The sequence below is a fragment of the Vitis vinifera genome, chromosome 6, assembly GCF_030704535.1.
Source record: "Vitis vinifera cultivar Pinot Noir 40024 chromosome 6, ASM3070453v1".
Classification (NCBI taxonomy): Eukaryota; Viridiplantae; Streptophyta; class Magnoliopsida; order Vitales; family Vitaceae; genus Vitis; species Vitis vinifera.
The window spans coordinates 17,936,832-17,962,217 of NC_081810.1; the positions used below are offsets into that span (position 1 = coordinate 17,936,832).

The 25,386-nt window shown below is 35.9% G+C and overlaps 1 pseudogene; it reads left to right on the top strand.

Annotated features, from left to right (window-relative positions):
- Positions 1–5,175: 5,175 nt before the first annotated feature.
- LOC100254658 (UDP-glycosyltransferase 87A1-like) lies at positions 5,176–7,130 on the top strand (annotated as a pseudogene).
- The last annotated feature ends 18,256 nt before the right edge of the window (positions 7,131–25,386 follow it).

The following is a 25,386-nucleotide window of genomic DNA, read 5'->3' on the forward strand; positions in this document are numbered from 1 at the left end:
TAGGTCCGGATGCATCCCCAGCCGGAATTATTGCCGGAGCGGCTGAGGTCTCAGTAGCCATCTCCACCTCGCCTCCATCCGGATGAGCGTCATGGGCAGAAGCGCAGCTAATTTCAATCTCTTGCTGCAGCTCTTGAAGCCGCTCAAAGAGTCCGGACTGTAGATCGCGCGTCAAACGCGGCTTCTTGAGGGGAGGCCCTTTCACCAGGACTATGGCCAAGCGATCCGGGTCGTCGGAAGGCTGACTTTGGCTTTCTGCCCTCGCTTCCTCCAACGGGGCCGTTTCAGCTGCATCAGCATCCGGATTAAGGTTGCCCGGATGGTTGATAGATGCAGCTTCCTCAGCCACGTTAGTCAGACACGCAGCCGCGACTAAGGAAGGACCTGAATGATTCAACCCCGACATGCGTCCGGGGCTGCTTGAGATAGAGTGCGAAGCAGCATTTACTGGCTCCTCTATCATTACTTCCCCCTCATAGGTAGTTTGTGGAGGAGGAAACTCCTTGGGAGGAGTGGGTTCCTTCGCATCCTTCCCGTGCTTCTTCACCAGCTTCCCCCTTTTTCCTGAAGTTTTCTTTGGAGGAGAGTCCGGACCCCGATTCTGTCCGGGAGCCTTCCGGATAGTGCCTTCAGTCTTTTTCTGATCTCTATCCTCCAGGAGCTTTCGCCGCCTTTCAGCGTCAGCCTCTTTAGCTTCCTGATAGAGGGGGAGCTCCTTCACAGTATAATGCTCCCCAGGCACTATCTCATCCTTTGCCAGTTTCCTAGGAAGAATATTGATAACATATTCCTAGGGCTCCTGGACGACCTCTATCAAATTCCACGCGGAAAGCAACGTTTTGTAGGCCCTCTCCTTGGGATCTATTTCGAATAATTTGCAGACGCAGGCAAAGGACGCCTTTTCCACCCAATCCACAAGGTGGCCCCTCAATTCCAAACCTGCATTGTCAGCAACAAAAGGTGAGAATTCCGTCCGGAAAAATCAGAAAAAATCAGCAAAGCAAAATCCGGACAAAAAATCGCAAAACAAGATTACCCGGAATTTTTAAGGTATAATTCGGAGAAAAAGGCCTCGACGGATGCTGCGATAGCCCCGCCCATCCACCCCAGACTACCACCAGCCCCTTCGCCCCTCCCTTTGTCGAATCTGGCAGTTCTGTCACCATTTGAAGGGAGGGCAGGTGAGCGGACACACTGAAGATATCATTCTTTGCTTTCTTCAGGGAATAGACAAAGAACAATTCCAGTAGCGTAAGGTCGAGGCTGTACAGCATGTTGATGATGCTGCATCCCATCAGCACCCGGACAAGGTTGGGATGAATGAAGATGGGTGGAATCTGAGAGAAGTGGAGGAATTCCTTGAACAACGCCGGCAGAGGGAACCGGAGCCCCGCGTTGAATTGTTCCTTTGTGAAGAGGATAACGTTGTTTCCACCTTTCTCAGTAGGCATAGCTGCCTCCTCGTTCACCAAGTCTATCAATACGTCATGGGGGATGCGGAATCGCTCCCGGAACTCCTTCGCATTTAATTTGTCTATCGCCTTTTCGCTAGCTTCGCTAACCCGGACAGATGAAACAGCCTTTTTTGGAGCCATTTTTTACCACAAAGCTAAATCAAAATCTACATACAAAAGCAATACAACGAATCAAACCAAGCAGTCTGAAAATACACAAACCCTAACCCAAAACAGTCAGAAAAACCCATCAAAAACCCCTCCAAACAACAACAAAGTACCAACATTCAACAACAATTGCAAACGACTCGTCCAAAACAACGCCCAAGCAAGCCAGAAAACAAGTGTAAAGAACCAGCAAACGTAACCAAAGGAACGGCAGTAGCAAAGAGATACGTACCAAATACAGCACCGAAGAAGAAGAACGGGTACCGCCTTGATACAAAATCACCAGCAGCAAACCAACAAAGTCGCGATACAAAAGCACCGGTACAAAAAGAGCTTTCGAAGTTTGTCTCAGAGAAGCAAAGGACGCAGGAAAAAGCAGTAAGAAGAAAGGCTCTCAAGAGAATGCAGTAGGAAAAATTACAAAAAGAGGTACAGTACCCTATTTATAGCAGGACAGCCCCTCGGAAAGGCAAACCAACAGCCATGTTATCATTGAAACGACATATTGCCTGGGGATACACAGGGTCGGCGGCTCGCCATAAATGCCTTTTTTGGCTTCCGCACCCCCACTCGCCACGTGGCCAAGTTAGACGAATGGACTTTTTCAATTTTCAAAAACCCAGTTATTTTTAACCCGCCCATTTTTTGGGCAAAATAGGCAAGTTAAAAAGGGAGGCAATGTAGGGACCCCTCCCCTTGGGAAACACGTGGCACGCAGCTCATGGTGACGCGTGGCACGTGTTATCAGCCGGACCACGCAGCTCATGGTGACGCGTGGCACGTGTTATCAGCCGGACCATCATCATCCGGATTTCCCTAAAGATATGCATGGTGCGACTATCCTATCCGGAACCCCTCAAGGAAGAGCAAACGACGCTGGCAGAGCGTAGACACCCGGATAGTCTCCACAACACATCCGGATAATCAGCATGATCCATCCAGATATGAATTGTCTGGATGGTCAATTAAAGTAAAGCGAGTCTTACACGCAATCACAACAAGTAGCCATGGCCCACATCCCATCACCTGCAGAATGAGAAGACAAGAGGAAGTGACAGCAAGTCACTTCCCACGATCATTCTACATAATCGCTTCCCACGATCTCTGACAGCCGCATCACCTACCATGGTCTTTGACAACCGTTCGTAGGATGATAGTGCTCCTACTGACACCTATTATCATCATCACAACATAAAATATCTTCTCACCATTAATGAAAGGAGCAGTACCCCTGAAGCTGTATATATATGACTTCACACGAAGAAGAAAGGGGGGATCCCCACTGGTAATCTCTGGATATCTAGTAAAAGGCCAACTGATTTATTTATCTCTCTCTCTCTCTGACCATGGCTAACATAACCATCGGAGGGTGCGTCCGGACACCCTGTCCGGATGCCTTTTGCAGGTGCAACCGCTGAATCAAGAACCCCTTGTGTGTTGAGAATCACGTGTCCATCCATCTAGCAGCAACGTGGACTACAGGATACGCGAGGTGACAACACCATGGACGGGGTATTCCGATTGGAAAGTTCGGTGAGACACGAGGCCAAGAGAATTCTGATGAGTGACAGGTTTAGCAATCTAGGAGAGTCCTTCTTGAGACCCATAGAATCTGATTCTATCCTTCATAACAGCGGGATCTTGGCCATCGACAGTCCAACCCCAAATTCATCCAGGAGGCTTGCCTACAACAACACATAAGCATTGAAAGACCATAGCATCACAAGGCCGCTGACAATATGAAATGAGGATGAGATTATCTACATAAGGCTGCACCCAAGCCAATCAAATATTGCTATAGAGAAAGTAGTGATAAGCATGGTTTTGATGAGGGACATGGCCACAATTAGACCCCCCACAATGGGTTCACTTTACAAGTTGAATTCCTTTTTGATATATAGAACAGTCTCAGCGATCGTAGCACTATCTCATCCTTGCAATAAGTTTCCTTACAGCAGCAGCCATTGCCACGAGCACAACTCCACTCATTGCCATCAAACCCCAGATCAAACAACCCATCGATCACAGTGAACTCGGGATTTATCGCCAGATCAAAACTGTTAATACCTCTTGAATGCTCTTGGATGGTCAATCTTCTGTTCGTCTAATAAACAATCAAAGACGTTGATGTTGATCTCTCTCAGAAACCTCCCAATCCAGACGGCCATCCCAAACATGATACCAACTAAAAAAAAATACCAGAACCGGGGGGAAAGTAAAGAAAAACAGAGTATGTCGTTAAATCCAAGCTCCATTTTATGAAGATCAAGGAGCTTTAAAAAAAAACTGGTGGGAGAGTCTGAATGGTCTTAACACACAAACAAACAGCATAACCATCATGCAACTCATTCAGGGGAAACAGAGACCAAGCAAACAAAAATGAGAAGCAGGTTTAACTCATTTGATAGTCAAAGCAAGCATCTAAATATCAGCAAGAAACATAATGTAACTGTAAAAGTGGAGATCCTAAGCTGTGAGATAGTTAAACTTGAACGACTCCCCTCGAGCAAAAATTGCTTGGCTTCCGGCGAACGGCAACCTCTCTCCTCTGTAACAAAACTCTGTAGAAACTCTCTACTCTTCAAAAGTTTCAGCTGGTTTTTTCCTCACTGCCTCCTCAGAATATTGGGCTCTCCGTAACCAAAAACCTCTAGAATACTTCCCCCAAAACGTTCCTCCGCCCGTCCTTGGCAGCTTGCTCCCCAAGCCACCAGTCAAAAAAAAATCTCCTGCTGCCCTTTTTCGTAACAAAAAAAAACGCCCCTGCTTAACGGCCTCCTACACCCCTGTAACAGATACGCTCCTCTCTGAAAATGCCTTTACAGGTGTCACTCTCTGATAGCTCCCACCAATCCACTTTTGCGATTCTCCAACTGCCTCTCCCAAGACGACACGTGTTCTCTCAGCATCGTGACACTTGGCAAAATAGTATGAGCTTTGAAAATGAGCCGGGTCTACAAAAACTGGGTTTGAAATAAGATATGAAAATAATTTATTGACTTTAAATTATTTTTTTATTTTTTATTTTTATATTTTCTCCCGAAAACTTTCCATATCAAATATAGTCTCTTAAGAGAGATTTTGGAACAAGGATAAAAAAAAGAAATTAATTATTTTTCTTAATTTTATTGTTTATTATTATTAAATATTATCATTATTCTTGATGCATTATTATAAATAATTGTTTATTATTAAAAATAATAGGAATAATACATAATTTAATTTTAATGCATATGTTGTAATAATAATAATAATAATAATAATAATTTAAGAATTATTTCATCTCTTTTAATCAATTAATTATTTAATGAATATCATGCTTCGTGATATGCTCCAATTCATTTTAATTATATTTAATTTAATTTTTTATTTTTTACCATATAACAATATTATTTTCAACTTATAAATAAATATGAAAAAAAATCATCATTTTCAAATTTTTGTTTTTTCTTTTCTTAGTAATTTTATATTAATACTTTCTTGGAAGAAACATAACCGGATTTTAATGCAAGACTTAGCTAAAAAGACAAAAAAAGACGACCAAAAAAAAAAAAAAATTCCTTTTATCAATTTGGGGGCATCTAAGGTGGAGGAGGCGGAGGTGGAGTCGAACTCTGACCACTGTGAGATTTTCACCTCGCGCCGATTTTCAGGCCATAGCTTCCCTCCGGCAACTTGTTTCGCTCACCGGAGTTCGGGAGTCTAGATGGATCCCACCGCCTTTGCCTGCCATGTCGCCGCAATCCCTTACCCAGGAAGGGGCCACATCAACCCCATGTTCAATTTTTGTTACTTGTTAGCTTCAATGAGAGATGATGTCCTCATCACCTTCGTTCTAACTCAAGAGTGGCTGGGCTTCATCGGCTCCGACCCCAAGCCTCCCAACCTCCGCTTCTTCTCCATACCCAATGTCATACCGTCGGAGCTGGCTCGCGCCGCCGATTTCCCAGGGTTTTGGGAAGCTGTGATGACGAAAATGGAGGACCCATGTGAACGGCTCCTGGATCGGCTCAAACCTCCGGTGACTGCCATTGTGGCCGATACTTTTTTGTCCTGGGCGGTGGGAATGGGCAATCGGAGGAATATTCAGGTCGCATCTTTATGGCCGATGTCGGTTTCCGAGTTCTATCATTTAGATAATCTTATTGTTCAAGCTCAGAACTCTCCAACTGATATGTCAGGTGCCAGCAACTATCCTACCCAATATAAAAGCTATTTGAGTTTAATATACATCTTTTAATTTATTTTCTGGATTTAATCATAGCATTTATTAATTTTATTTCAATAATCAAAACTTATAATTACATATAGATTCACGGTTATAAAGATGATGAATTGATAACAATTCAATAAGCTTGTTAGTTATTTGATTTCTTTACGATGAAATAATCTTGTTTGTTTGTGTGTGATACAAAGAGCAGAGCACTCGGATTTGAAGGAGAACAAGCAAATATTTGGACAAGTGAAGGAGGCCTTTTCGTGGATACGGAAAGCGCAATTCCTTTTGTTGACTTCCATATATGAGCTTGAAGCTCAGGTCATAGATGCTGTAAAGGCAAAATTCTCATTGCCCATCTATTCTCTTGGACCCCTCATACCTTACTTCAAACTCGGGCATAGCTCTATACCTATACCTTCCTACCAGAGCAACAACAGTGGCTGCTTAGAATGGCTAGACTCTCAGCGTCTTGCTTCTGTCCTGTACATCTCTTTGGAAGCTTTCTTTCAGTTTCGAGTGCCCAAATGGATGAAATAGCAGTTGGGTTGCAGCAAAGTGGTGTTCGGTTCTTGTGGGTGGTGCGTGGAGAAGCGGCTCGGATAAAGGATATTTGTGGTGAAATGGGGATGGTGGTGGCTTGGATTGACCAATTGAGGGTGTTGTCTCATGATTCTGTAGGGGGGTTTTGGTCCCACTGTGGGTGGAACTCAGTTGTGGAAGGTGTCTTTTCAGGTCTTCCTTTTCTCACTTTTCCCTTAGTTATGGATCAACACTGCAATGGTAAGCTAATTGTGGAAGATTGGAAGATTGGATGGAGGGTTAGAAGAGAGCTGGGAAAAGAAGTTTTGGTCAAAAGAGATGAAATTGCATGCCTTGTGAAGAAGTTCATGGATTTGGAAAGCAATGAGGGAAATGAAATGAGAAGAAGAGCAAGAGAACTTCAAGAGATTTGTCAACAAGCAATTACAAAAGGAGAATCGTCTTACTCTAATCTTGAAGCTTTTGCAAGGGACATCCACAATGCTGCTACCGTTGAAGCAGGATGATGTGTTGTGGCACTGGTGATTAAAGGATGTGAAGCTTGTGACCATATGTTCTAATAAAAGCTTATGAATTTGGCATTCTGTCATCCAAGAATTCCTCCAAATGACCAACGTACTCTATGATCTCTAGTTTGAACTTGAAATTCTATTAGCCGGAAGCGATAGTTGGTTACTGATGTTTTTTTTTTTTTGTTTTCTCGTTTTGAATTGTGTGATATAAAAGGGGAGAGAGAAATTTGTGGACTACATTTCTGGAATTTCCTATTTTTAGCAAAGAAATTAGATTTAATTTCTAATAGAGATATGCATCTCAAATTCGTATTTTTAGTTCTTAATGCCTTTAGGTAAAAATGTATTATGTGAAATATTTTTAATGGTAATATTTTCTTATAAAAATTGGTATTCAGTTTGATTCAAGAAAAATATTAGAAGTATCTTTATAAAAATTATAGGTCTTGAGTGAAAAAAAAAGTGGGAAGGATAAATTGAAGAAAGTTTAGTAGTGGATCATGAGAATCGTTCAAGAAAATTCAAAACTCTAGTGATTTTAATTGATATTCAATAGAATGATGATATTTATAAAGACCATACAAATATATTGATAGATGAAGTACTTTGCATTTTATAAAAATCAAAGTACGATGGATTCCTTGTGGATTGTGGGTGGTGGGATAGAGCTCTGAACGCATGACATGATGCAACAAATGAGATTTTAATTTTTATTGTTCTATCCATGTTTACATTAATATTTATCTAAGCATTCAAACTTGCATCACTTGTATTGTACATGACTTAAGTGCATTAGGATTTTTACAAAAGATCCAATTCATAGGTTCCTTATAAGTTGATGAGTTGTGCACAATCAATTTATAAACTTTGGTAATCTACCTAAGGTTGTAGTGTACAACCTACTAATTGGAAGGATGATTTGTCTAGGTCATCAAGATAAGTTTCCTTGGTGAGTGTACGAGTGTGTATAGCTATTGACATATATTTAGAGTCGGTACATACTAATGTATATAAACCTTTTTATTTTCATGTATAGGGAGGGTATGAACATTTCATCATCTTTATTGATGATTACTCTAGGTTTGGGTATATTTACCCAATGCATAGGAAATTTGATGCCTTGAATAAGTTCGTCAAATTTAAGGTAGAATAAAAAAAATTAATTACTTAAATACCTAAAGGCACTTTGATTAGATTGAGGTGGTTAGAATATATTTAGAAAGTTTGATTCTTTCCTTTAGGGGGCATAAGATTATATCCTAATTGAATGCACCCAGGACTCCATTGCAAAATGTAGTAGTGAAAAGAAGAAATTAAACTTTGATGGATATAGTGAAATTGATGATAAGTTTCTCATTACTTTCCATATCTTTTTAGGGATTTTCCCTAGTACTTTCCAAGTCAATATCTTTGACTCCTAAGGAGATATGGACAAGTCATAAACTTAGTTTGTGACATATTCACATATAAGGTGTCTATCACACTTGCTAAAATAAAAGTGGACAAATTGAAAGTAAGGTAAGAGGCATATTAATTTGTAGGTTATGCAAAAGGATTTTAAAGATTAGTGACAATAGGTATTCTTAATTAAGGCATTGTGGACCCTCCCCCAATCCACCGACCAACGCGACTCACGATTAAAAATAATAATAAAAGTGTGGAGAAAAAGTGTTTTTCGAGTTTTAGAAAATCCATCCTCGATGAGGAATGGTTTTGTTTGGAGTCGCCACTTACTTTTTAATTTTATTTTTGAAATGGGAAAAATTAAGTAAGAACAAAAACCCCTTAATGACTCTAATTAAGGAAAAGTGGTCCGCGAAACTCGATTTTTGGGTCTGGGGATCAGGTTACCTATTAGAAAGGTACCTCATGCAAGGTAACACCCCTTTAGGCCCGAGATCCGGTCTCTACTAGTGAATAGGGTACATTGGAGCACATAGGTCAAAGATCAGTCAATTCTCCCCAGGCTACATGGATGACCAGACTCATACAATCCTAGCTGGTATTCGGCATGCATATGAAAACGACAATAAGAACAATAATGCGTACCTGAGGTCCCTTGCCATGCACTACAAAAAAAATGTGAGTCAATAAGCACAAGCATACAACATATGCAACCCTCAAATCTACTAAAATTTAGTCATATTTCTACTCGAATTAATAAAATTTCCAGCCATGACCAAACTCTATATATGTAACCTTTAGTCTCTATCCAATGGCCACTAAAATGTAGCCATGAAACTTCATTACGTGGCTGAAATTTAGTTATTCCAATTCCATTGATTTTCACTTGGGAATTAACATATTTTTAACTTGAATTTCATCCACTAAAAACCATAGGTTCCATAAAAAATAAAAATAAAAATAAAAATAAAAATTCAGCTGCCAAAGAACAATTATAGGCCACTGAATTCATGAAAGTCGCATGCATGGAAACTTAAAAATAAAATTTGGACTTTTGGAAATTTTGGAAATGAAAACCTAAAGAATAAAATTTGGAATTTTGGAAAATTTCGGAAATGGAAGCTTATTGAATTAAATTTGGAATTTTGGGAATTTTGGAAAATGTATTGAAGATAGTATTTTTAAAAAATGAAATTTTGGAATTTTAGAATTTTGGAATTTTGAAAAATTAATTTAAGAATGATATTTTAAAAAAATAAAATTTTGGAATTCTAAGAGTTTTGGAATTTTGGAAAATGTATTCAAAGATAGTATTTAGGAAATTGGATTTTTGGAAATTTGAAAATTTTATTTGAAGATACTATTTAAGAAATTGGAATTTTGGAATTTTGGAATTAATTTAAGAATGGTATTTTTAAAAAAATGAAAATTTGGAATTTTAAGAGTTTTGGAATTTTGGAAGATAATATTTTAAAAATTAGAATTTTGGAATTTTGGAAAATTTATTTGAAAATAGTATTTAGGAAATTGGATTTTTGGAATTTTGGAAAATTTATTTGAATATACTAGTTAAGAAATTGGAATTATGGAATTATGGAAAATTAATTTAAGAATGGTATTTAAAAAAAATGAAATTTTGGAAGATAATATTTTAAAAATTAGAATTTTGGAATTTTGGAAAATGTATTGGAAGATAGTATTTAGGAAATTGGATTTTTCGAATTTTGGAAAAATTATTTGAAGATATTTAAGAAATTGTAATTTTGGAATTTTGGAAAATGTATTTTAAAGAAAAGAAATTAAGTTTGGAAAATTTAGAAAAAGACTATTTGAAAATCGTATTTAAAAAATTAAATTTTAGAAAACCATTTAAAAGTTGTATTTTAAAAATGAAGTTTTAGAGAGCTATTTAAAAGTTGTATTTTAAAAATTAAGTTTTAGAAAATTTAGAAAAACTATTTGAGAATCAAAATTTAAAGATTAAATAAAAAAAAGGATTTTAAAAATGTTATTTGAAAAAAAAAAAGATTAAATAAAACACATAAGTAAATAAGTTTTTAACTTTAATAGAGGAGAAAAACAAGTGGACATGACAATGCTCTTGCATGTGGCACTGGAGGGTGGCTGGATTGCCACCGTCGACAAGACTCACTGCCTAAGAAAAAAAATCTACCCCGAACCTAGAGACATTCTTGGTGAGGGTGGCTGAAGGAGCACCGCCCATGCCATGGCTGCAAGGGGAGTTGCCACAGTCGCCGATGGAACAACAATCTCGACCAACGTCGAATAAGCGAGCTGCAACAGCTCCAGAATGCGGTTGAACCGAGCTGTGTGGATGAAGAGAGCTTTGGTTAGGGTGCCAACCAAGCTGTGATTGGGGACTGATCCAAATCAAGGAAACATCCAGCACGCTTGATGTTTCAAAAATCAAACTACACCTTTCACACTCCCTAACGACTTGGCCATGTCTTCGACCAAGAAAAAAATGGTGAAACCAATTGCACCAGGCGGCACAAACGGTAGAAAAAAATATTCAGATATCAAAAATCCTCCATGCAGCAACAAAAATGCCCCAACAGGCACTGGTTGCCTGAGACTCACTTTCATCTCCAACCCACTCCCATTTAAAATACACCACAACCATGATTCACCTTTAGAAACCAAACTCAAAGTGCATTTGCACCTTCTGGAACTGTACTCTCAGGTGGCAATATACAAACCAAAATATTTCACAACTTGATACACAAGAATGAAGGAATACATAGAAGAAAAGTCATAAAAAAAAAATAACAAAGCAAGAGTGGGAGATCTAAAGATATACTAAACCAAGTCGCATTTCTTGAGTTGTCAACGGGCTGAAGTGTACGTGAATGACAACAAATAGATTTTAAACAGAAATCAGAACATGATTATAAGCATATCATATTGAATCCCAAAACAAAGCCAAGGAAAATAAGTGGCAAGGGGCAAAATTGAGGGTCTACAGGCACCATGATATCTCATGAGATTGAGATGGTGCATCCCCTTAGGTAATCCAAAGGACATGTGATCTACAAGACTATGATCATAACATTTCCTTTAGTAGAAATTTGACATATGCTTATTTGAGATAGAGTAAGTTAATTGATCACATAATAGGTGAGATCTATAACTCAAGGTTTGGAGAAGAAATCTTGATAGGTGATATCACTACCTTATTAGATTACGCACACCAATTCATGGGGAGTCTGTAAGTAGTGGATAATAAGTCATAGACCTAAGCTTCGTCCCATTGTTATTTACATAGAGTATTGAAGTGCAGTTAATTATTTTTAGTGGAATGTTGAATTAATTTCAAAATTGGATTATAAGGGAGCCAATACTCTTATTGGTTATAGTGGTCACCACTTTGAGCTCATATATCATGATGACATAGTTTATGAGGGTTGGATTGACTCTAAGTTCACTATTGTGCATAAGAGAGTTTTGGTAACTACGTAAGGTTGCACAGGGGATAGTGAATAAGTTCTCTAGATTGGGTTAGTTGATTAATTAGATGACCCTATGTGGTTAATTAATTAATTAAGACCCGTTTGGGTTAGATTAAGTGATATAAGCCTTAGTGGGTTCAAGTCACTTAAGCCTAGCAGGGGAACCCTATAGATACTCTCTTAGGGGTTAAGGTTTCCATCACTTGGTGCGAGAACCATCTTCTAGAGAAAGAGAGAGAGAGAGAGAGAGAGAGAGAGCCTAGGATTCCTCCATTTTAAAGCCTACGTTTTGGAGTGCCAAGATTGTGGTTCGAGTCATCAAATGGAAAATCTTGGGTGTATGAGATCTCTAAACTATTCAAGCTTCATCTTCACTGAGCGTAATTGATTTGGGAACACGTCCAAATAATAGATAAAGTTTTCAAATACCTTTTCTATGGATCTTAGATTTGTAAAAATGTTATTTTTTGCTTCTGTTGCATAGGATTTAGAGGCTTAGGGCAGTTAATTTTCATGCACCTATACGACCCAAGGTTTGGGAACGAAGAGTTGCAAGGTTCCTAACAACTAGTATCAAAGCCCTAGGATAGGTTTTGCATGTCAAATCTACTATAGGGTGTGTTAACTTTGTTTTGCAAGATATTTTTGTTTATCACATGGCCCTAAGGATAATAAATGTGTGTTTTATATTATAAACTTATAATATGATTGTTATAATTATGATTGATGTTGGGTTTGTATTGTTAGATTGTTTGTTTTCTAGAATGGGTTGCAAGTTTTGTGTTTAGGAGCATAAAATTTTGATTGGTTGTAAAAATCTTGTTTTTATTAGATTGGTTGAAAACTCTTTCAATGAAGTATATGATTTTTATTGTAAAAATCCAATTTTTATCAATCTTACAACCCATGGAAGGGAAGAAAGCAATTTAAGATGCCAATCATGGCTACCATGACTCTTAATCCTACCACGATTAAGTTTTAGGTGGAGAAAATGGTAAAAAACCAAACTTGTAGCAGTCTCAGGTGTGCAGGAAAATGATGTAACACTCAAGCGTTAGGATAAATGCTCAAGCGGCTCAGGCACTTGGGTGCTCACTTATAATGTGAAGTGGTATGACCGATCAAGCAGTCCTTCCAACGATGGTAAGTCGTTTCTAGTGTCTTAAAACATTTTAGTGTACTCAAGCACAGGTGACAACAAATTTGTAGTAAGGAAAGGATAATAATTGAAAGTGGTAATTTTTGGGATCTTTGCAATAGATTAGGGTTTTTGTGTAACTAATCCTACTTTTAGTTGTAAGATTTAGTAATTTAGATTTTTATCTAAATTTAATTTTGGCAAATGTGCAATAAGATCTCTAAGTCCATGGGAAACAACGCATTTATTTTATTATTTATTTTACTTTATGTTTTGTCTGTTTCTTAGTATGTGTTAAATAAATAATAAAATTGAAAAGTAATTTTGAATCTTTCTTAAGGAAAATAAATTTTCATGAGAAGTTGTTTTCAATGTTATTTTTCTTTGAATTGGTTGTTGTTAAAACACATTGTTATTCCTTTTTGGATTATTCGGTTGGTTAGATAGGTGGTTTTCCAGGCTTTTTCCTCACCCCCCCCCCCCCCTCCCCCTTTAAGAAAATGAGAACTACACCTATCATTAATTCTTTAGGCTCTCCTCTCTTGAGAAAAGGAAGAAATTGGTTTGTATATGGATGGTCCAAGGATAAAAAAATAAGATAGTAATTATTTTAGCATAGGAGTCCTAGTTTAAGAACTAAATATATAACGAATTTGAAAAATCTCATGATAGAGAATTTATTTTAAGACAGGTTACCAAAATTACTAAAAGTCTCTCATTTCAAAAGATTAAGTGGGAGAGGGCCTTAGCAAAGCTCATAGCTTCCATTATCGAGCCCATCTTGATTTAGGTTCATCACTATCCTACGATGGGTTGCATCCTAAGAATAAAGACTTAAACTCTCATTATAGGCAAGACTTGACATGTTTATAGTGGAGCAACCACCCCCATGGTGGTGTTCCTTACTTGGTGACATTGATAGTTCAAGGACAATGATTATACACTTAACATTGGATATGAGGTGGTTGAATTGCCTCACATGGTTCCAGTTGTATAGTTTATGAACCAAATTAAAAGGTATGTTGATCTTGCCTTTAGATATTATTCATGGTTAAGACAAGGAGATCAATCTAAGAGGGCCTCTAATTAGTAATAAGATTATGACTCGCCCCACATAGGCTTGATTATTATGATACTAGGATACCTTACAAAAGGATATGTAGTATAAGAGCACTACATTTTTGCTAAATTAATTACCAGTTTGTTGTGCATGCTCAATTAATTAATACATGGATTTATTTCTATTATAGTATCACATCTTGTAACCTGATTAATCTCATTCTCACTAATAATAAGTTGACTGGACCAAACTATGTGGATTGGAAAAGAAATCTGGACATAATACTCATTTTAGAGAGGCTAAAGTGGGTAACTTAGGAAATTACTCCTTCTACCCCCAATGACCATTCAATTAAGGAGAAGAAAGACAATTATCATAGTTGGTAGAAGGTAGATTAGAAGACCAAGTGTATCATACTTGGGTCTATGGTTAACATGTTATAACATCAACATGTGTCTATGCTAATGGCTTATGATATCCTTGTCAATTTCAATGAGATGTTTGGTGGCAAGGGTAGGCTAGCTAGGTAAGTTGTTCTTAAGGCTATTATGTATACTAAGATGTCAAATGGAACTCCTATTACAGTTCATATGATTCGTATGATCAAACTCTTTAACTACAAGATGAAAATCCTTAGAGTTGAGATCGATAAGGGAAACCTAGGTTGACATGGTTCTAGAGACCTTATTGGAATTTTTTTTTAAAGTAGTTCAAGCTCAATTATTCTATGAATAAGATGGTAATGAGGTTAATTGAACTGATAAGGGAACTCCTGATGGTTGAGAGGATTCTCAAGGAAGAGAAAGCTATTCATATGGTAGTGAAGGGTTCTTCAAGTTTTTCTAGCCAAAAGAAGAAAAACGCTATAGAGTCTACCAAACATAAGGGAAAGAATACTAAAAAGGAACTAAAAAAACTAAACAACTCATTTGGAAAATGTTTTTGAAAATTTCATAGCACAAATGGTCAATAATAAAACACACCTCACTATCCATACGCATCATCAAAATCCTAACTTATTTACTATCTCTAGTAGAAAGAATATCATGTAAATCAAAGCATCAAAGACACTTCCATTTCCATTCCCCAAAATAATCTTTCTAAACAAGTCTTGATTGTAATTAAGCTACCCCCAAATATACTAGTCAAAACTAATCCTCCCCTCAACCTAACTCAATTCATATCAAGCAATAAAAACCATTTTCTCATTATTCAAGAACACACCTATATTTATTTATTTATTCAAAGGACTTATTGTAAGAGTGAAATGCTAAAGGTATCTCTAAGTATACAATCCATGTAATGAGGATTCATCAATGAATCCCAACCATAAGGCATAGAGCACTAAATTTATAGGACTATTTCACCAGCCATTAACTTCTCAAACTTCACCTTGACTCCACAAATTAGGATCCAATACCTTAACACCTACAATTGAGCTCATACTTCACCCATCCACCTATGTAATGAGCATTGAGGTCAGTGACTCCCAACCAAAATGGTTGAAGACATCGGGCTTCAATGACCTTTAGGTCATATACCCCTTGAACCTTATTCGAGTTTCAAAGTAAGCATAACTCAACCTTTTTATTCATCAAGTTTATTTATTTATTTATTTTTTTCAATTTGGACATAGTGGCCTATTTTCAAGGTGTCTCAACTCAATTCAAAACCAATCCATGTTATCAAGACAATTAAGCCCAAATCTTAAGGTTTGACTAATTTTTCATCTTATATCTGGGGTTTAGAGTACACAGTGTGTGTCAAGACTCAAATATAAATGACCCTTGGAAAAATGAAAACTTCAAAGTCAAATCAACTTCAATTCACATAACAAGTCTTCTAAGATCAAGTAACTAAGATAGCATTCTAAATCAACTTCTTTCAAGTTAGGTATGTTCATTCATCAATCACAATGTTATAGTATCCTAACAAAAAAAAATCACCAAATAAGTCATAAATGTGATATATGAAAATAAAAAATTCCTAGAAAAACTAACAAAACTAACAACATTTTTCATTTTAGCTTCACTGTTCATCTCATTATTTTATTCTTTAAAACTTTTAGCTTTTGTTCTTTCATTTTTCTCATCATCTTCAATTTTCAATTTTTTTCCTTTTTTCTTATTTTTCCTTGCATTTGATTTTGGTTGCTCCAATTCCTTTCTATTTGTTAATGTGATGACTACTTTGACTTCATCCTCCTTAGTAGAGCTTCTACAAGCTTCATTAACTTCATGTTTTTCTCTTATAATAGGTTGAGGTTGCAATGGGTATGTCTTTTTCTCTTGGAATGAGAGTATGCCAGAAAGCTTTGAAATTGCTAGCTAAATGTTGTCAAATGTTTTGTTGACATCAACTTGCATACCATCAAAATTTTGATTCAAAGATGTCTCAATGTAGTCATTTGATTAACTTAAGTGATAATGTTCTTTTGATCAACAATAGAATCTCCTAAAATTTTACTCAAGTTTACAATAACTTGCTCAATTAAAGAAACTTGTTGTGAAGAGTCTTGCATGAAATGTTGGTTGAGTGTTAGCTTGAAGAAAATTGCTCTTGTTTAAAATTCCATGCCATGTTCAAATGATTCTGAACAAGCATTTCCCTCATAGTTGGTATTGTAAGACAATCACTCACTTGATGTTTTATAGATTGGCAAATAAAACATTTCCCCATATAAATTGGATTATCATATATTACATTCACTTCATAAGTTCCCTTAGTTTCAAGTTCCTCTAGCCTTTTGTCGAAGTTATCATTTTAGCTTGTAGATCAACATCTTCATTTACCATATATATTCCTCCATTTGAATTACTTTAAGACTTGAACTTGTGTTAATCCCTTCCATGTGGTTCATTCCACGACCTTGATATTTCGACTACATAATTCAAAAATTCAAAGTCATCTCCACACATGGTTTCTAGCAAGTGCTTCGTAGTTGGTGCCATGTCCTCATAGAAGTAGCTCACCAACATCCATATATCAAACCCATGGTGAGGACAAACATTGATTTTCTTCCATATATATTTCCTAACAAGCATAAAAATTTTCATTTTCTAGTGTCACAAAATTAGTAATTTGCCTTTTCAAACCACTTGAGCAGTGTATGGGAAAAAAAATTCTTTAAGAACGTTGCTTGTAGCTTTGATTATGACTTTATGCTTTAGGGTCTTAATGAGTTGAACCACAACTTAGCCTTATCCTTGAATGTGAATGGAAAATGCTTCAATCTCATAAGCTCTATGGATGTATTTCCTTCATGAAATGTATGACACACCTCTTCAAAATTCTTGATGCGAGTGTACGGATTTTCATTTTTTATTCCATGGAATTAAGGTAGAAATGGCACCAATGAGTTTTTATGAGACATGATCCCACACCTATGCTTTGAAGATGCATATATTCTTTAATTGATTGAGATATGCGATAATTGCCATTATTCAGTCCATACTGACTTTGTTGGTCTTTGATTTTACATTTCCTTAATGTTGGATCACAAACCAAAGATGATTAGTAGTGTAATCCTTTGCAATCTCTCCCTCAAATTTTGTTCTCAGTATATCATGTAATAGAAAGCCTAAAAAAAAAGCTAAAAAACCCAAAAAAACTTAAGAAAAACAAAAAAAAAGAAAGAAAAAAAAGACAAAAATGAAATTAAAAAAAAAAAAGATGAAAAGTATAGAATTAGTAAAAAGAAATTCACCAATCTTGTGATGCGGATAATAAGGGCTAATCTTCACCAAAACAATTTGCTTCAATCACCTTAGCACCATTCTCGACAACATCTTCATTTTTTATCAATGAATTTTCATCATTTATTATATCAAAACAAAATTTATAACTTAGTTCAACTAGGCTAAGGTAACTCTTACCTTAACAAAAATGGTTTTAAAAAAAACTATAGTAATATAGCGGTTTTAGTTGTCGTCCACTAGGATGAATTATTTTTGGTAATTAAGGCTTGAATTGGAAAAGAAATTAATGTGATCAAGTGCAATTGGATTGACAATTCATAATGAAAAATGAAAATAACAATGATTTAAAATATGGAAGAACAATTCAATGTAAAACAATTAAATTCTGCAAGAAAATTAATAGGGAAAAGAAACTCTTGGAATGAGGATTTTCTAAAAAAAAAATCTTGATGGTGAATAAGTGTTAAGATCTATTTTTCATCAAGTTAAATTGAAAATCTAAATTCAGATCTAAACCGAATTTTTATTTAGCTTTATGTCACAAGATGCTTCAAATGACCCTTCCCATGGCTTATATAGGAGGTGAGAAGCTTCTAGAGACCCTTGGAGACATCCACACTTAGCTACTAGTGGGAAGAGTGTGGAAGGTTCTAGAAATGCCTAGAGAAGTCCACACAACTCTACACTATGGAAGAAGGCATGAGAAGGGTCCAAAGCTTTCTAGAGAAATCTAGAAGTCTCTTGTATATAGGTTTGTACATAGAATAGTGTAGGACATTCTAGAATATTCATGAATTGTAAGGAACCCTCCAAGGTTCTAGAGAGTTCCATTGGTGCCTATAAATAGGTGAGGGCCTCATTTGGCCAAGGCACCAAGCAAGTGAGCTTCCAAGCATTTGTAAAAGCTTCTTTGAGTAATAAAGAGCTTCCATTCTTTAAGGAGTTGCCTACTAAGCCTCGTAAGCTTTCGAGTCGCAAGTGTCTTTGCCAAGCAAGCTAAGCATTGGGGATCAAGGCTGACTTAGCAAGATCAAGCGTCTTGGCTTGTCTAAGTGCCGCACGAGCTTAGTAAACGACTAAGTCCGTGACATTTAGCTCTAGATCTAATTTTTCTTCAAATTAGGTGATTTAATCCAAAAGATCAATTTAAGTCATATATTAAATTAATCTTAAATCATCTTTCATTGATTCACACAATGCAACTATTTAATCTCATTAACGAATTTAATGAATATACCTAGTTTGCATTGTAGTAGTCATTTAAGACATTTTGAAGAGAAAAATCCCCAAAATTCAATTAATCAATCAATAGGATCAAATTACCTTGACAAATCAAGTTTTGTTTCTCTAATTCATCATATGGCTTGCCTCTAAATCTTATTTTCCCAAGAAAAATAGGATTTAGCCACTAATGCTTAGAGATTAATTTGGTCTCATAAGGCATGTTTGGATACTAAGAAAATGAGAAAAAATGAAAGAAAATATAGAATTCTATTGAGAGAGAAAGATAGAAAGTCTCTAGAAAATTCCAAAATCAAAAGTATCAAAAATGTCAAAAAGTCCTCAATGAGAAATTCAAGTTCCTATTTATAGGCCAAGGTCAAGTGGACACTTGGCAAACTCTTATTAGTATTTTAAAAACTTTAAGATTTAAAAAAATTGGAACTTGGACCAAAAACACAATTTCGCATGAGATTCGGTCATTTTGCACAAGCACCAACATTTTCGCACAATCATGCAAAATTTAAGAGTGAATAGTAGCAACAGTTGAAAAAGCTCTTAGACCATTTTGCACAAAGTTGCAAAATTTCGCATGGTGGTGTGAAATTATTTTTTTAAGTTTCTATAGATTCCCTTTCCTGGTCCAATTTGCATAGTTATGCAAATTTTTGCATGAACATGAGAAATTGCAATGTGTTATTTTTCAATTCTTCTTTGTCATTTCTTCAATTTTCTTCATTTGAAACCAAGTTAGCTACCTTTAATCAACTCAAATCCTAATCCAAGCCAAATTACATTGTTAAGAACATGGATCATACAACCACAACTCTCATACTCCATGAATTCTTAGCTTCATCCACCATTCAAAATTTCCATATTCCAACAAGTTAAACCACTTTCTTCCATTATGCATTTGGATCATCATTAGCATTATTTACCCTCTTCAAGTCGATTCATCTTTTTTGTCACTCAATTCATAAAAAACCATACCTTGAAATGACTCCAAACCTTACAAAACTTGTTAGTAACTCTTATAAGGGAAACAACATATTAATTAGGTATTTTCGACATAATTACTACTCAAAAGATGTGAAATGCATGACAATTGTTATCAATAATATGCTCTTTTTGATTAATAATCAGATATTCATATGATGATGAAGGCTTCTTCAAGTTCTTCTAGTCAAAAGAAGAACACTATAGAGTCCACCAAGTAGAAAGGAAAGTTCAAGGACAAAGGGAAAAAGAAAAAGAATAAAGGTTAGGGTAGGCGTTTCCTTTATGGTCAGAAAGGCTATTAAAAGAAGGAATGCCCTAAATTCCTTATGAGACAGTCAGATATGCATCATTATCTTCTAGTTGAATCATGTTTATTGCTAAATTCCACTAATTCTTGGTGGATAGATTTTGGAGCCACTAATCATGTTTGTAATTCCTTATAAGGGTTTCAACTAAAGAAAAGGCTAAATGATATTGATATGTACTTGACATTAACTTCTGAAGTGAGAGTTGCTATGCAAGTAATGTGAGATGTTACCCTTATCTTTTTATTTATTTATTTATTTATTTTTATTTTATAGTAGTCTTCTAGTATTAAAAGATTGTCTTTATGCTCTTAAGTTTGAGTAGAATTTGATTTTGATTTCTAGTCTATGTAAATTGAATTATTCATTTGGTTTTTATTTATTTATTATAATAACCATGTTTTTATTAAATTGAATGTTTCATTTATATGCTCAGGACACTGATAGATAGTCTTTATCATGTTTCATCATTATCTATTTTGTCAAGTAATAGGAGTTATCATATCTCACATAAAAGGAAGGAATCTAGCACTAATCAAACACAACTTTGGCACTTATGCTTAGATCATATCAATCTAAATAGGATTTAAAGACCGGTTAAGTTTGGAATTTTACCATCCTTGATTCTAGAGGATTTTCTAGTATGTTTATCCTATATAGAAGGTAAAATGACCACGATACCCTTTATTGCTAAATGATATAAAGCCAAGGAGTGTTTGGAGTTGGTGCATACTAACGTGTGTGGGCCTTTTAATGTCTATGCATGGGAAAAGTATGAGTATTTTATCACATTTATGGATGATTACCCCAAGTTTGGATATGTTTACTTGATGCATAGGAAATTTGATGCCTATGATAAATTTATTGAATTTAAGGCGGGATTGGAAAATCAATTAGGTAAACATATAAAGACACTTCAATCTGATCGAGGTAGTGAGTACTTGTCTTCTCATTTCCTTTCTTTCCTCAAGAAGCATGAGATTTTGTCCCAATGGGTTGCATCTTAAACTTCATAGCAAAATGCAGTAGTGGAAAGAAGAAATCAAACATTGATGAACATGGAGAGATCTATGATGAGTTTCTTATCACTTCATGTATCCTTTTGGGGATCTGCCTTAAATACCTTGACTTACCTTCTCAACCTAGTGTCTTTTAAGTTAGTATCTTTAACTCCTATAGAAAAGTTATAGTTAGAAACCAAGTTTCGACTATGAAGAGACCTTCTCACTAGTAGTCATGCTCAAATCCATTAGAATACACCTATCCATTGCAACACATCTTGATTATGAGATATGGTAAATAGATGTCAAGACAATGTTCTTGAATGGTGATCTTGAAGAGAACATCTATATGATGCAACTAGATGGATTCTAATTGGTAAAATGCTAAGAGCACCTTGTGTGCAAGTTACATAAATCCATTTATAGATTAAAGTAAGCATCTTGCTCATGGAATAGGCATTTTGACCAGACTATTAAGATGTTTTATTTTTATCATAATGAGGATGAGCCTCGTGTGTACAAGAAGACGCAGGGAAACATGGTGGTGTTTTTGGTCTTGAACATTAATAACATTCTACTCATTGGGAATGATGTAGGGCTATTTTTATCAATCAAGATTTAGTTATTGACTTAGTTCCAAATGAATGATCTGGGTAAGATGAAATATATTTTTAAGATTAAGGTCATTCAAGATCACAAGAATAGGAAGATTATGTTGTTTCAGGCCACCAACATTGATAAGTTTTTGGTCAAGTATGTGATACAAGACTCCGAGAAGGGTCTGCTACCCTTTAAGAATGGAATGTCTTTTTCTTAATATCAGTGTCCTAAGATGACTAAAAAGAAAAATTGCATGAAGTTAATACCCTATGCTTTAGAAGTGGGTAGCCTTATGTATGTAATGTCATGTACTAAACTAGACATTTGCTTTGTTGTAGGGATGGTGAGTAGATATCAGTCTAATCTAAGCATGAAGCATTGGATGATAATTAAGCATATACTCAAGTATTAGTTTAATCTAGTGCTTGAACTAGTAACCTAGTCTTTAAAGTGGAAAGTGTAAGCCCTACAACAAGCAATTGTTGGATTGAGAAAGGGCTAAGAGGCATGAGTTTGGAAATAAGAGCATTAAGGCATGAAATAGTGGGAATTGAGGGATCTTTAAAGAACCTGCTTACCCATTCAACATCACTCTAATTCATGGAAATATAAGAAAATCAAGTAAAAGAGCTTGTTAAATAACCCAAGAAATATGACAAATAAGAAGAAGAGCTAGAAGACTAGCTAATGGCTCACACTAAAAACATACCTAAAAATGAGAAGTCTTTACTTCCGTTAGACCCATATTTATATGAAGCTCTCATTGCTGGAGGGGTAATCACTACAACCACTTGTAGAAACCCTTGATATCACACTTGTAAAGGTTTTTTGATGCCACACCTATAGAAGCCCCTATTGTTGCCACGCCTACCAAGCCTATAAAGATAGCACACCCACCATAAAAAATCCCATTGGCCTAAGTTAAAGAAGGAGCCCTACAAGAAACAATATTAATCACAACTCCCATTGCTAGGAATTTCACATTACTCGGTTCCCTTGCCTTGTATCACTAAGGTGCATGTAACTATCCCTAGGATTCTCTAAATCTATCATAACGGAAACATATGACTTCAAAAACTATCATAGAATAAAGATCTAGAGTTAGAAAGCTCAAACTTGCAATTTGGATGTTCCCAAATCAATTTCAATTTGATGAAAACTCTAAAATTGCACTAGTCGTCATAAAACTCATCTATCCAAAGATCTTCCACTCAATCTCTCCCTCTATAGGTCTTAACATGATAGAAAAGTGGGCTTGTCTCTTTTTAATGGGTGGCTAAGGTTCCTTTCTCTAGAATTTTAAAAAGTTGAACTACAAGGAATGAAACTTTAACCCCTAAAAGAGGTTTATATAGGTTTTCTTGTGGGCTTAAGTGGCTTGAGCCCAAATTGGGTTTGGGTCACCTAATCTAACCACTTGTCTTAATTAATTAATTTGCCTTAATGGGCTTTAATTAATTAACTAACCCAATCTAGAAAGTCAATTAATAAGATTTAGAACAACCTTACTTTTTTACCAAAACACCTTTATGAACACTTATGAATTACATACCCAAAAGACCCTTAAAGTATGTGCCATCATGAACTAAGAGTTCGAGGCGGCACCACTAGGGCCTATAGAAAAATACTAACTCCCCCACAATATAATTCTGATGTTGACTTAACACTCCACTAAAGAGAGTAAACTAATTACACTTTAGTATCCTACAAAATTACGAAACAAAGCTTATGTCTATGACCTACTATTCATTGTATATGAACTCTTTATGAACTGGTATTTTTAATCTAACAAGGTAGTGTTATCAACTCATTGAATACCTCTCTAATCCTTGAGTTACAGATCCACCTATTATGTGGTCAACTGACATACTCTAGCTCGAATGAACATATATCAAATTCCATCAAAGGAATTACTACGATCACAAATTTCATGATCATATGTTGTTTAGATCACCCAATAGGGTATGTTGTCTCAATCTCATGAGATATCATGATGCCTTTATTGATAATACTTGTTACCACCAACCTTCACCAATAGTGACTCAATCCGTAAGAATATATGACCATATTAGGGTATCACCCATAGGTCAAAGCTTCCTATTGATTTCAACACATTCTTAATATCCTTTCAAGGTTGAGAGTCCATGCAACATAGTAGCTTGGTGAATCATGACAACCCAATAGCCTTACATCATCATTCATCATAACTCTTGTCTAATGTTTAACCATATACACTAGTGCACTCACCATGCGAAACCAATCCTGATAGCCAATACAAGCCATACTTTTAATTAGAAGGTAGTACACTACAATCTCTACTAGATTGCCCAAATCTATGAATCAAGTGTGAACAATTTATCATCTTGAAAGAAACCCTTGACTTATATCATTTGTGAAACTCTTAATGCATCCAAGTCATGTATAATGTAAGTGATATGGGTTGAATGATCAAATCAATGTCAATGCATAAAAAGAGTAGCAAAAAGGTAGTCTAAATTTTTTATATTATACCTTGCTTTAAGGGGCTTAATCCCAACAAACTCTCAATAGCCCTAATAGTAGACTAAACACTGTAGAAAGAATTTGCTCCACAGTAACATCATTTCTCTTAACTATCTCACAAAAGTAAATAGAATTTTCTCTCTATACGTTTTCTCTTCTAGTGGTATCTGTTAAGATTGAGCCCCTAAAAGTAAGACATGATGTAACAAAGTTAGATTGAACTATCCTCTTGCTATCATTTTTGGTGTATTGACATTGATTTGAGCATTCTACTCATGTCTTTTACATTGTACATGACTCGGGTGCATTAGGAGGTGCACAAAAGATACAAGTCATAGGTTCCTTATAAGTAGATAAGTTGTCCATAGTTGGTTCATGGTTTTAGGTAGTCTAGTAGAGACTGTAATACACCACCTCCTAATTGGAGGGATGACTTATCTTGATGGCCAGGATGGCTTTCCCATGGTGAGTGCACTAGTGTATGTGATGCAGATTGGATAGAACCTACGGTGAATCATGACCCAAGGCTATCAATTGTCATTATTCACCAAGCTACTATACTGTATGGACTTTCAACCTTGAGAGGATATTTAACTTATGCTAAAATCAATAGAAAGCTTTAACCTATGAGTGAGACCCTAAAGGGGTCATATATCCTTATTGATTGGGTCACTATTGATAGAGGCTAGTGGCAATAGGTATTCTTAAGGGATTGAGACAATGTGTCCCCTTAGGTGATCCAAAGGACATGTGATTATGAAATTTATAGCCACTGTAATTCATTTAGTGGAATTTGACATATGCACCCTAGAGCTAGAGTATGTCAATTAATCACATAATAAGTAAGATCTGTAACTCAAGGATTAGAGGTAATCTTGATAGATGATAGCACTACCTTATTAGATTATAGACACTAGTTCATGGGAAGTTTGCATGCAGTGGATAGTAGATCACGAACCCAAGGACTTGATGTCTCGTTGTAATATACATAGGGTACTAGAGTGCAATCGACTCTTTATAGTGAGATATTGAGTAAATTTTAGAATTTGATTATGAGAGAGCTAGTACTCCTATGAGTCCTACTGGTTCCCATTC